Source organism: Oenanthe melanoleuca, chromosome 1A (genome assembly GCF_029582105.1).
Source record: "Oenanthe melanoleuca isolate GR-GAL-2019-014 chromosome 1A, OMel1.0, whole genome shotgun sequence".
In the NCBI taxonomy this organism is placed as follows: Eukaryota; Metazoa; Chordata; class Aves; order Passeriformes; family Muscicapidae; genus Oenanthe; species Oenanthe melanoleuca.
This window is the reverse complement of record NC_079334.1, coordinates 14,285,476-14,297,626: the sequence shown is the minus strand read 5'-3', so window position 1 is coordinate 14,297,626 and position 12,151 is coordinate 14,285,476.

The following is a 12,151-nucleotide window of genomic DNA, read 5'->3' as shown; positions in this document are numbered from 1 at the left end:
AGGACAGTGCTGGCAGAAAGCTGAAAACTACAGGTGTTGATGTTGTGATAAATTCTGTTTGTAATGATTGGCATGAAGTCCACAAAGCTTCAAAGGACAACTCTGGTGAGAGAAATGACTTTGTAAATCCTGACCCAAGTTCTTCATCTACGAATATTAGTGCATAGAAAATGAATACAAATGGTGATTGATTCCTATGATAGCAAAATATTCTCTTGCCTGTGAGTCCTTATGGGCATTGGCAGAGAAGGCAAGCAGATTGTGTTGCTTTAAATTCATTCTTAAAAGAACTGAAATTGTATGCCAAGTAATGCAATAAGAAGCAAGTGCCATTCTTGATTTGTTCTGCAATCTCCCTGAAGTAGTCTAAACAAAATGCACAGATGAAAAAGAGAAGGAGGACTAGAACGTCTTGAGTGACAACAGTGTTCCCTTTTATGACAAGCACTGTCACATTGAAAGGCTGTGACTGATCTTGGCTGAAGGCAGGGCAGGATTTGAGTCAAGCTGAGAGAAAGCTGTTCCAGTGCCTCACCTTGTCCAGTTTTAAAATGTAGGTGATCTCTCCAGCACCATGTGTGTGTGCTTGAAAACAATACCAGCCTAGTCAGAGTAGAGCACTTTGATACTGACCTGAGGTCTGGCAGTTGGAAGAGAGAGCACGTGTAGCTGCTGTTCAGATGCTGTGCAGGGGGCGCTGGCAGAACCTGCTGTTGTGCCTGTACCTGCTCATCTGTCTATATGTGTTTTACCATAAGTGTGTGTTTGGCATAGTGTAAGTAGTCACAGTTCAGACTGGAACCAGCAGTTGCCTCCTGTGGGATGAGTGTCCTCACAGGCATTCATCTCCTTCCCCCTTCTTTATGTGCATGTGTCCGCACAATTGATTTTTCCTAATGGAATAGCTTAAAATAAAAATAGGATAGTAAAATCTGGCTAGGAACCCTCTGAGACTGAACCTTAAAATGGTCTGGTAGTACAACAAAGGGAGCATTGTTTCTTGGTGGCTTTGTGGATGTTAGTGTGAGGAGGTTTTGGATGATATTCCTATGGCACACCCTGTACAGTGGAAAGTGATAGTAAATTTTACTTTAATTCCCTACTGAAATTAGATTTTCAGAACAACTTTAGATATTGTTCTTAGTGCAAGATAAACATTCCTGAACTGAAATACATTTCTTTTCCAGACCTGCAGCAAAAACAGCAAGTGAAAGGAATAAAGTACTGTAAAATCAGTTTGTTGATAACTAGTTTTATCAGCGTTTCATCACTCAGATGGGATCTATCAGATATGGACTGTGACTGAAAGAATGAGTCATTATGCATCTGTACTATTACTTGGTTGTATACAGAAAATACTGCATTGTTTGTAGGTCTGCATACAAATGGATGTAACTGATGACCTTGATTTAACTCATTCATCTGACACATCGGAGGATGTCAAACTACCAGCGTCCACCTAGAGAGAGGCTGTGTTGCTCTTAGAGCAGCTTACTGTGGATCATACAGGTATGTTCTAAAGTCACTTTTTCCTCAGATGTTACAAGTTTCTCTTTTAAAACATGTTGTCTTTGTGTGCACTCCTAGGTATCTTGGTTCATTTATATTTAAGATAACACCTTCCCACCACCCCCTTTCACTGATCTATGTGCACACAGAGCAGCTGTTTTTCCTATTTGCTTCCTTTGCCTTTGCCTGAGTGGTGGTTTTGTCTTCTTCTAAATATATTTTTCTGAGGTGACACTAGCATGGCTGAAAGGCTCAGCTGTGCCTTGCAGTGGATCCATTGTCACTGTCTGGCATGGTGCACCCCCTGGCCTCTTCTCACAGAGAACTCCCACTACCTAAACTTTATCACCTACACCAAATCAAATAATTTACACATTAGAAAGTATTTATGCATATGTGCATCTTTGTCTTTTCTATCTCAAAACAGGTTCTGCTATTTTACTGGAAATTCAAGACATGCTTCTTAAATATGAACAAATAATAGAGCATGAAAAAAATCAGTATGCAGCGGTCTCGAGAGAAGTCATAAAGTTGGAAATGAAAAGGAAAAATGAAAATTAATAGCAGAATAGACTCAAGATTTGAAATCTGTATTGGCTCATCAAGAAGTGGAATGGAAGAGTGATATCCAAAGCCTTAAGTATGTAATCTTGTGTTCTGATAATGTGTTACCTTGTCAGTCTTAATGTGCCAGAAGGTGCTGATGATAGACATGGGATGGATGAGAAGCTTGTAGTCTTTTGATTTTCTGCATTTTGAATCCCATGGGCAAGTTATGCTATAAAGGAAGGATTAAAAACACCTGTATATTAGCACCATCTGTGATGGTCTGGATGTTTTCACTTTTTTTTAATAGCAAGAGAAGAGAACAAGAGAGTTTGAATGGGAAAATGAGATTTACGAGAGAGGTGATATATATGAGATGTGTTTTTGTCCTTGCAGTTTCTGTTGATGTGTGTTAAAAATCCAGGTAACTGTGACAGAGTTCTAAACTCAGAAGTGTTTAGAGAAGCATAGAGTACTTATTTGCTTGCATGTTTGTTTATTTGAAAAGTCCAATTCAGGGTTTCCCCATTCTCTGTAATCCTGAGCTAGACTTGGATGATGTGAGGTTTTTAACCACTGTTGCATCACTTCAGACAGGAATACCTGGTACACACCGTAGGAAGTTGAGCAAAAGCAAATGCAGAGCCGTGCTCTTGGGATGGAATATCCTCTTGTGATGATATCCTGGGGGTAGCCTGGCCAGGGAGCTTGCTGAGAAGACCTTAGTGGTCTTACTAGAGCAAGATGAACATGGACCAGTAGGAGCTGGCAGCTGAGAAGGCAAATGGCAGCAGATGAGGAGATGGAAAGGAGTGATTACTTGCCCCTACTGAGCACTTACTGAATGTCATCTAGAGCACTGTGTCCAGGCTTTGGCCTTCTAGTACCAGGGGCATCTTAATTGATATGTGTGAGTTCAGCAGAGAACTAGCAGGCTGGTCAGGGAGCAGGAACACCAGCCCTGTGAGGGGAGACTGAGGGAACTGAACTTTGAGTTGTGCTTCCTGGTGTGTGGAAGAGGATTATGAGGAAGACAGAGCCAGTCCCAGCTTTGCCTCAGTTGGACTCTAGCAGTTTATCATGGTTTAAGCCCAGCTGGCAATTGCACTCCATGCAGCTGCTCACTCACTTCCCCACGAGTGGGATGGCAAGAAGAGAGTCAGGATGGTAAAATAGAGAAAGCTCCTGGGTTGAGATAAAGACAGTGTAATAGGGAAATCAAGAGCCATGCACACAAGCAAAGCAAAACAAGGAATCCATTCACTACTACCCATGGACAGGCAGGTTGTTCATCCATCCCTCGGAGAGCAGGGTTCCATCACATGTAACAGTTACTTGGGAAGACAAATGCAATCACTCTGAATATCCCCCCCTTTCTCCTTCTTCTGCCCACTGTATATACTGAGCATGATGTCATATGGTTTGGAAAGTCCCTTGTGTCAGTTGAGTCACCTGTCCCAGCTGTCTCCCCACCCACAGCCCCCTTGCTGGTAGGGCAGTAGGAGAAGCAGAAAATGTCTTGTTGTGCAGATGTTGCTCAGCATCTAGGAAAAAAATCCATATTATCAACTTGAAGAACAGACCCATGTGAAGAAAATTAACTTTACCCTAGCTGCTATTTTTCAAAATTCCAAAGTATCTAACAAGAATTATTATAACAATTATTATTTTCATTCTTAAGAAATTGTGAAAGCAATTACATTTTAGCCTTACACTTATAGAAGCTTTATTCACAGAAGCTTTATTTCATTTTGTTAAATTACCCTATAAATTATATGTAAGGCTTTCTTCCTTGCAATATAAACTATGGAAACACAAATCTTACTATCAATCTCTTGAACAATTTATTAGTGGCTGCTGCCACTTTTTTTTGCAGAATTTCTAAAGAAGGCTTTGCACTTGCCAGCTCTGTCCTTATGTTAATACTACTTTTTTCTTATTATTGTTGCAAGCATATGAAAAAAAATACTCAAAATAATTTTGAAACACAAAACTGCTTTTTTATTTGGGTACCGTGGACCACTTCTTACCATGTTGGTGCTTACTGCTGTTTGTTTCAGTTAGTAAAGAAGTTAATATTCCTCAAAGATTTCTCTATAGGTTATCTTCAAAATCAAGTTGCTGTTGTTTAGACGAGATAAGAGATCCTTAGAGGTTTAAAATAATTTCTAATAACATCAACTTAAACCCTCTGCATTTCTAAGTAAGTTTTTGAAAATTGATCTCATTCCTGAGCAAATACAAACTGTGCTTTTCCTAGGGTCAGCCGTTGTTTAAGTCTTAGGCTTGTTAAAAAATTGGTGGGTCTGTCAGAGAGGTGATGTACTGTTTCATCAGCATTACCTGCAGCCCCTGAATCCATAATATGCAGGCAATGCTCATCATGTTAAGAAAATGTATATTAATCATAGTCAAGACATTGCTTTGATTGCTAAGACAACAAACTCCCCTTGATCTAAGTGTCTGTAATGTCAAGATGACTTCTTCAAAAGTAACAGAAGTGTGCACACTTCAGTATATTTACCTAGATAAACTTAAAAGTGATAAAACAGTCAATGGTTTATTTCCATATATTGTAAAACTGATGTCATGGATAATGGAATGACATACTAATTCTTTAAAAAGTTAAAACATAGAGTAAAAAATATAAAGTCTGAAAATATTTAACGTCTTTATGGTTTGAGTTGTTTTCTGCAAGTTCATAGTGTAGAATATATAATTTTTATATCAGTCCTTTAGTTTCTCAATTATACTGTTAAATCCCAGGTGTACTTTGAAACAAGAAGAAGAAAGGAGGCTCAGAGCAGACACACTCTATGAGAAAATAAGAGAAAAACTCAGTCGGAAAGAAGAGCAATATTGTAAAGAGATGGAGGAGAAACAGCAACTTGAGTTACAATCCAGGAATTTAGAAATGGAGTTAGTAACACTGAGAAATCTCCTCAAACAGGTATATTAGATAATGACTTAAACACTTACCTTATTTCTGCTTCTTTGTAATGGGTGTTGTATTCCAGTATGCCTGAAGAAGAGGTAGTGCTTTGTTCATGGAAGAGGCATTGGATAACTATTGCCACGTTTTTCGAACAGCTGGTTTCCAAGTAGTCTGTTCCCTTTTTTCTGTTTGTGTTTCAAAGCTTGACTTTGAGTTATTTTTCTCAATCATTACAAAGCATTCTGTATTTCTTCTTAATTTTTCAGAAGAAAATTGAAGTTTGTAGGTGGATTATTGTAGCTGTGGAGAGCAAAAATATTTGCAAAAATAAAAGGGAGAGTAGGATAATATTGCTAGCTCTGATTTTTCTGAAGGTGCAAGTAATGGAATTGTATTATTATAGGTAGAAGATGAGCGTGGTGAAACACAGAGACACCTCTCTCAGGAAAAGAGTGCCAGAGCCCTGCAAGAAGGCATTTTGAACAATCACCTTTGGAGACAAAAGGAACTAGAAGAAGAGACAAGAAGAGCTATTGGAAAAAGTTCAGATGTAAGCAGAATTTTTTCTAATTAATTAAATTTAACCATGTTTGTTATAAAGTTTTATTATAACTGGGATATTTTTTCTGCTTCTTGATGGATTATTTACAGTTTACCAGTGTAATTTTACTGTTCAAATATCTCTTCTGTTTACCCTTTTGTCTTTAGAAGTTCTGGAAAGCAGTATCAGTGCTGTATGTAATTACACTGCAGGTACAAGTAAAAAGCTAAAAGAAAACACTCTCTACACCATTTTTTAAACTGTCTTGGTTTTATTTCCTTGACATTTTATCATGACTTTTTAAGGTTCCTCGCAGTGAAACACCTAGTTACCTACATCCAGACTGACCAGGAAGGAAGTTGTTTGACATGCTGTGTTCCCATTACTTGGGGTTTTTAAATTATTTATTCCCTTATCAAACTCAAAGTATGAAGTTCTTTCCCACCTCCATATATTAAAGTTTTATGAAGGAAGATCAGCAGTGATTTAAACTCTCAATACTAATTAGAATAATTGAAGGAGAATAAGCAATCATAAACACTATTAAATTAAAAAGAGTCTTGAAAAGTTGACTGAATTTACTAAGAATCTGAAATTCTTGGAAGAATTATTTGTTCTTGGCTGTGCTTTCCAATAAATATAGGGTGAATATGTTTACATGGAAAAAAAGTTGTATACTAAACAGGCACTATAAAAGACTCATGTATTCCAGGAATGATTCACCTGTATAGCAAACTCTCAGGAATGCTAAAAAAAGTGTTAAGAAGACATTTAAAGAAGAAAATAGCCTTTTGAGCCTGGTAAACAGAGATTTTTACCAGATTGGTAACACAGCTAAAGTAATCTAAAAGGGAATATTTTAAAGGCATGCATTCACAAGAAAGCACTGTCATTTCATAATATAATACTTTGTACCTGAAACATTTTAAATCATTTTATTACACAGTTTCTAGTTTATGGGGGAAAAAAGCATGATGTATTTGGCGTGTTTATTTATGGATATGTTACGCTTTCATTCTGTGCCTGAATTGGACACGAGAAGTGGTTCGTAGAGTAGCTTATGTCTTATCTGAAATTTTACTCTCATCCTTGAAGTTATATTGCAATGTTAGAAATGTTAAAATCCAGTTTAATGCTGAAGTGATTTTTGTAGATTTATTTCCCACCCAGATATTTATTCATGTTCCCTGTCATTCAGGAATCCGACACTGAGAGAAAAAAGGATCTGTTGTACAAAAATCAGTTCTACAAGATGAGATTGCCATGCTAAGACTAGAATTTGATCAAATAAGACTTAGGCACCAGGAGGAAGAAGGAAAATATTTAGAGGAAATTGAGACTTTGAAAGAAGAAAATGAAGATCTCCAAAAAGAACTTAAGCTGAATGAGGAGGCCTGAACACAAACAGTTTTCAGTGCAGTGGACAACTGAACTTATTAAAGACAGAATCCGCAATGCTAACTTCCAAACTTGAGCAGACAAAAGAAAGCAAAGACAGACTAGAGACAGAAATTGAATCATTTTGTTCCCTCTTGAACAGTACAAGAGCTTGAACATCACCAGTCATCAAAAAGTGATGTGGAACGAACATTTCAGAGGGAACGTGATGAACGGCTTCGCTTGCAAGACAAGCTGCATCATGACCTCTCAGATGTGCGAGAAGCCAACAAGAGCTTGTCCCAGCAGCTGAGCACAGCTGAAAGCAAAGCTGGCAGTCTAGAAAATGAGCTTCATCAGTTAAAACAAACGCTCAGAGAAAAAACACTGTTTTTAGAAATGGCACAGAGAGAATTGAGTCAAACGCAGTGTCAGGCAAAGGAATACGATCATGCTCGACAGCTTGAGAAAGACCGAGTCAACAAACTTACAGTAGAGCAGGAATCCATGCAGGAGCGATTAGCCCAGCTCCAGAGTGAAAACCTTTTGCTCCGTCAGCAGCTGGAAGATCTGCAGAACAAGGGGATCATCAAAGAAAAAGTAGTGAATGATGTGCAAGATCGATTTAATGATATTTTCAACAAACTCAGAGCTGATACTGAAAAGCAAGTTTACCTAGTGGAAGAGAGAAACAAGGAATTAAATGCCAAGTGTATTGATTTAAGAGTACAAGTCTTCAAATACGAGACTGACAAAATAAAGAGAGAGGTTAAATACAGACTTCGAGCAATTTAAAGTTTTCCAGTTTGTGAAATTATTTTGTTTCTAAAGTGGATTAATTATAAGCCATTGCATAGGACCAGATGATGATGATTTATTCTGGTTTGTTGTGTTTCTGTTGAAATTGTGGTAAGGTTTTGGTAAATGGGATGTTACTGCTGGGATCCGAGCAGAGAGCAGAGCAAAGATCAAGAAAGGTGATTCTTCTCTAGAACTTCTTTCATCTCTTTTCCTTAGTCCATTTTTTGCCCTGTAAAATTATTTTAGATATTTGATGATTTTTTTTAAAGTATTGCACTGCTGACACAAGAGTGATGTAAAAGGAAGAATGTGGAGGTTGAGAAATGGAGATGAGTGAATTATGTGAGATGGACTTACATGAAGTTCTTTCAGAGGAAAAATGTTGCTTCTCCCAAAGTTGCTGTCAAAATTGAAGAGTACTATAGTGTCCAGGTGTTAATTTATGAATATTCTGGGGGCTCTGAGGATGCCTGGAAAATGCATCATTCGTTATCTGTGTTCCTAGCAGTAGGCAGGGTATTCTGTAATGATAGCATATTCTGGCAGATTCAGGTAGAGTAATGACTTAAGAATTGCCTTACCCATTTTGTTTAATCTCCCTGACTTTCTAGACAATAGGAACTAATAAAAGTCAATATTTAGACAAACTGCTGTACAGTTTGCCTCCTTTAATGATTCAAAGAGTTGTTTTAAATTACACTTCCTTCTTCCTAACAAGTCCAGAATCTTGGAGTGAGATAAATATAGGCATGTGTGACTTAACTGCTTTGTTCTTTGTCAGTTACTGTAAGGTGTGTGTGGGGAGAGAACCCCAGCAGGAGTTTCTGGAGTAGATGCAGTGGGATCAAGTTCTGTTCACACAAGAAGAAGAAACATTGACAAAAAGTGGCCAGTTGTCTGCATTGACAGCTCTCATGTTGCTTTAGATGGCTGTAATGTAAGTAGTTGAAACCTCAAGCTGTTAGATTGATATTTCAGGTTTTCTTTTTTCAAGACAGCAATTTCAAAGAGTTGATCCCAGACTCCAAACACTTTCTCTCTAGAGCAGGCAGCATTTAAAATCAATATATCAAGTCTCTTCCCTCTTCCCTATCACTCAGGCAAAATACAATGAAGAAAGTTAGGAAACTGCTACTATAAAGAAAAGTTTGGGATATTATTACTGCTCAAAGTTACAAGATAATTACTTGTAACTAATAATTTTTTTGTAAAAAGAGAATTACGTTCTGTATGCAAGAGTGATGGTTACTCTGAAAGGCAGTTACCAATCCCTGGCAATAAACATTTAAATTAGTGAATGGAAACAAATAAACACCCCTCCCCCCCACCCCAAAAAAAAAAAAAAAAAACAAAACAAACAAAAAAAAAAAAAAACTCCAACGCTGTCCCAAAATAAAACTGAATTGATATCTTGCTTTTCAAATTCTATAACTTCTCGAGACAACCAGCTAACAAACTTTCTAATCTGTTTTGTAGAAATTACAACATCCTGTGCATCTAACATTTCTTTAAGCTGAGAAATAATACTCTTTTATTGTGCAGAAAATTTCCCCCCCATTCCGATGTTATAAACACAAAATGCATGATTCCCTTACTTTTGCAGAAAGTTACACAATAGCAGTTCGTTGCAAACCCAGGTGTGGGGGTGCTGGGCTTTGTTACCACACATGGCTGTTCCGTACGGCAGCACCAGCGGTCTCGGGGAACTCCTCCTAAGGGAAAACCTTGCGCCCGTGCTTACGCCAATAACGCAACATACGCCGGTAGAGCCGGCCGAGCACGTAAAAGCCGGCGGGACTGCGTAACACCGCTCGCGTGGTTGCCGCTCTACACGGAACTGCAGCAGCTCCCAAGCCCGCGGGATACAAACCTCCCCCCGCGAATTCGGGGCTATTCCATCTAAAAACCCCCCCTCCCCAGTACCTCGGGGCTAGATAGGGGTTCCCGCCTCCCCGAAGGGATATTTTACCTTCCTCAGATGGAGTGCGGTCGCCGTAACTCTGCAAAAGTTCCAATCCAGAACCGGCTCCCCCGACTTCGCGGAGAAGTTATCCGATTCACCCTCCTATGTTCGGGGCTGGCAAAAAGCAGCTCCGACCCATGGAGGTAGTTGAACAGCCCAACGGGCCTTTTAAAGTCCTAAAACAGGCACTTTAGCCAAAATGGGGTCTAAAAGTGAAGCCCCGACATTTGGGCGCCAACTGCTACTATACACTGTGTCTTTTTCCTAATTACTGAAGATCAGACAAAGTATCACAGCATGGATGGAAAAGGATACAAAAGAGGCTCTTTCAATCTCAGTTTATTCCAAGGCGGTGGTATGGCCGGAAAGAGGGAGAACCTCTCCCCGAACCAGGTATTCAGGAGAGGGGAATGGGAGTGGCCTTGGCTGGCTGCCAATGGGATGGGGACACAGGGGGACTAGGATCAGCATACCCGACCCCCGGTGGGTACAAGGTCACAGGAGAAGGTCACAGGACCGGAAAGGGGGACATGAACTGGGGACTAGCAGGAAGTTTGCAGGGTATTTAATTTCTTATACCTCAGATACCGAATTACAACATTACTGTTCTTTTTTTTTTCCATTACAAGCTTTACTTTTCCCCTCTTGTTGCATTGGGTGTCCCAAGGAGGGCTGGGTTCTTCATCAGGGAGTTGGTGTTAATTCTGCTTTCTCTGAAGATCTATGAAATTATTCTGCCAAAATGACTATTTTCTCCACTGAAAAGCTTTCCATCGGTGACCACCAATGCATGTGTGTGCTTTCATCATGTATCAAATGATAGATGCACAAACACAATGATAAATACAGGGGGAAAAGGGATAGACTGAGCGCACAAGTGAGTTTGATGTGTCTTATGTGGGGCAAGAGGAAGGTGCAGCTCTGCACAGTCTTTTACTTCTAGAGCCTTTTTATATAGGCACAGCTGCTGGATGTTTGCAATGAAGATGTGAGAGTGGAGAAAGTGACAGCAGGTCTAGCTGCAAAAAACCATACAGAGCTGCAGTGCATTGTGATCAACATAAATGCTGCTAAGAGAAGGGAGTACTTTAGAAACATCTTCTGTCCTGACACTTCCCTCTGTGTGATATCTAGCTGTCTGGACTCAAAGACACAGAAAGTGTGTGAAAGTGATTGAGCTGCATATATCGCATTTCACAGGGAGGAGGCTAGGACAGCAAATGTTTTCTGTCCTGGCACATGTCTCAGTCTGAACTGCATCTGGAATCGCTGTGATGTAACGATGGACTCTGCAACTTTGGGGAAATGTACTGACATATATAGCTGAGAAGAAAAATGCAAATCACTAGTGTGTTTTATCTAGTTTACAAACTGCAAAGGGACTAGGAAATCCAGCACTGGCTTTTTGTTGTAGGACTTTTTTTTGTAAGCGGCTGCAGGATGTTTTGAAGGAGTTTGGGATCCGTGAGATGGAGAGGGTAGGATGGTACATAGTGCTTGAGAGAAAGTGCGTATCTCCAAGGAGGTGGATGCAGTTCCGTGCGTGCAAGTTACATATTGCGCTGCTGATCACACGGAAAACTCAGCGATCATCAAAAACTACCACACGATGGCACTGTTGACTTGCAAAAGAAGGAAGCACATGCAGCCCAGAACGAAATCCCAAGTGCAGAGCCATGCTGTAAATGTCCCTGCTCTCAAACCTGCAGCGCCAGCACAAAAAGGTTTCCCCAGTCTTCCTCTTCTAGCTGTATATTCTTTTTTGCACCACACTCAAAGAGAAACACGAAGTCTTCTTCCTTAACAAAACTCATCATTGTCTCAGAGTTCGCTAAAAAACTTGAACACATCTGGAAAAAACTGAGCTCACTGAAGTGCCAGCTGAGAAAGATCTTGCTGCCTACAATTGCAACTGCACCCATCAAACTATGAGCACACACTCTGCTACGGGCACTTTCCTTCTTAGGTACTATCTGTCCTGGTTTAAAAGACAGGTGTCTGCTAGGAAGTCAGGAGCCTCTCTTTGAAATTCCCTCCAAATTATAATAATTTTGGAAATCTTTACTTAATATATCTAACAAAACAAACAAAAAAACCCAACAACAGCTATGAAATTAACAACAAATAGAACAGTAACCCAGTTTCAGTCCTTTTTTGGACGCAGACACCCTCTTCCGAGCTACAGTTACTGGTGGTGGAGGCAGGTCCCGCCCGCACAACTGCAAGGAGGGCTGGGGTGATAGCGGCGACATCCCAGGTGGGAGAGGGATGGAGAAGAGGCTTCTCTGATCATGGTGTCGGTCACGGTGCTCAGCAGGGTGCCTGGAGGTGGCAGGCTGAAGCGGGAGAGTGGGGGTGGGGAGTGGGGTCCCACAGTCAAGAGAAGGCATATTGTATTGCACTGTTATGGGTTTATATTGCACTGAAAATGGTTCGTCCTGTATTCCCCCGGGGTTTGTGAAGTTGGTTCAGCCCCTCC